At 51.8% G+C, this 2016-nt stretch overlaps 1 pseudogene; it reads right to left on the bottom strand.

Moving 5' to 3' along the window:
* Positions 1-349: 349 nt before the first annotated feature.
* Positions 350-1635, bottom strand: LOC116075977 (annotated as a pseudogene).
* Between the last annotated feature and the right edge of the window lie 381 nt (positions 1636-2016).

Raw genomic sequence — 2016 nt, 5'->3', positions numbered from 1 at the left:
TTGTCTCTGCAGGAGACAGCTACCCCTCAAGGTCTCCCAGTAGGAATCCCTACAATAGCAGGGAAATGAAGGCTGCTGGTTATCCACAAAGCAGAATCTGATGGGGTATGGGTCCTCCCCTTAGGTCATCCTAAGGTTGGCACAAATCAGACTTCTGGATCTGTATTTAAAAAGGCTCTTCCAAGGCGTGAGCAGAGGGCCAGCAGGGAGCCACCAGAATTATGTACCAAGTTCTGGATGGCAGAGGCCACTTGCAGGGACATTCTCAGTGTCTTCTGAGGCCCGTGAGACTAGCGAGCGAGGGAGGTGGGATGTGCCATGGTGGGGGAGCTGCTTGCTCTGGCTCCTCTCATTCCCAATCCTCCCACTCTACATCTTCCAGCTCCACCAGAAGCATCCACCTTGGAAAGTGCCATCTGCACTTCTTCTTCAGTCATGTCCAAGTCAAAGTCTTTCTCCCAGTCCTCACTGATTTCCGTGCTTGAGTCTTTCTTGCCATTGTTGGAGGGTGTAGACTTCCCACTATCTGAGTTGAGCTCGAACACTCTTAAGTCTGTGGGCACCTCCTCTCTCAGGGTCTCTACTCTGGCTGGAGGTCTGGGTTCTGGGCCACTGGTTCGGCCTGCAGGGTTTAGAGGCTTGGAAGGAAGTGGGGTTGGGGGTCCAGTTTCACCCTCATCCTCAGCCAGACTCTGTTCTTCCAATGATGCCTCAAGCAACTTTTGGGACAGGTCTTTAGGTAGCGCTGGTGCCTCTGGCACAGCTGCAGGGTTGGCCGATCCTTGTCACGAGGGAGATGCTCTCACTGCTCTCTGATGGGGTGGCCTTTGCAGGGGGCTCCACTGGAATCTCTCCACAAGGGCTCTGGGGGGCAGGCTCATCTTCAGGGGATGCAGAAGTTTTGGTCTCTTTTGGAATCTTTGCCTCTTTTGGAGATGGTGCAATGCCTTCAAGCTCCTCTTCTTCTTCCTCCCAGCCAGGCTCTTCAGAGATGCTCTGGTCTGCCTACTGCTTCAGTGCATCCCTCTGGGCCTGCTCCTGTTCAAGTTGGTAGACTTGATAGAATTACCGATGCCAGAATTCTGAGTGGGAAACAGCTGCTGGAACCATCTTGGTGTAGAGGGCTCAGATGGAGGGGCTGCCTACAAAGGAGCTCTGAGATCTCCCCTTTCTTCTCCTCCAAGCAGAACTGGGAAAGCCAGGCATCAAACAATTCTGGGGCCCATTGGGTTCGTTGCAGTATGTTGCTGGGTCTGACTGTATACTGTAGAGGTGAGCCTTGGTGCCGTCATATGGCTCAGCTGTGCCAGAGGGTGTACCCATCAGGGTGATGACATTGCAGTCGATAGTTTTGTCTGGAGAGGGGACAAAGGTATCTGAGATCACCCCTAAAAAGTCAGATAACCCCTTCTTCACTTTTTCTGTTGCTCCTGAGGAATCTTCAGTGGCCAGCTTCTCCTTGACCACACTGGCTGTGGCTGCTATAGTGCAGGCAGTGTCATGCTGGATCACCTGGGTAAATTCTTTCAGGTCCCACTTCATGAATTCCAAAGCTTCAGTGGACTTCTCTTTGACTGCCTGGTAGCTCTGCTGCAGCCAGCTCCACCACCACCCCACGTCCTCCCTTTCCGCCATCTATCTTGCCAGCAGGACATCACCACTCGGTATTTCCACTTCTTAAACCAAGGCTTTCTTGTTCTCCCCAGATTTGAAGCTGCTGCATGTGCTTTCCATGATAAACATAAGAACATCATTAGCCAGAAAGGCAAGGATACAAATGTCTTCGGAGTGTGATGATTTGCAATTCAAAGTCATTTCGAAAAGGGCTTCCATGTCTCCTGCTAAGTGGCTTTTTGGTCGAGGGGGAGGGGCGTAACTGGTTTCCTTTATGAAAGGGTGCCTTCCTTCCTCGTGGAGGAGAGATCCTGTCCCTTCCCTGAGAGCAGGTCCTCATTTGAACATTACCTTCGGGATCCAGGGAGTCTCTTCAGTGCACCAGCCTTTTTTAGTTTCATC

This window comes from Mastomys coucha, unplaced genomic scaffold (assembly GCF_008632895.1).
Source record: "Mastomys coucha isolate ucsf_1 unplaced genomic scaffold, UCSF_Mcou_1 pScaffold4, whole genome shotgun sequence".
Taxonomy (NCBI): Eukaryota; Metazoa; Chordata; class Mammalia; order Rodentia; family Muridae; genus Mastomys; species Mastomys coucha.
Note: the sequence above shows the minus strand (reverse complement) of the source record. Positions and strands in the feature narration are given on the sequence as shown.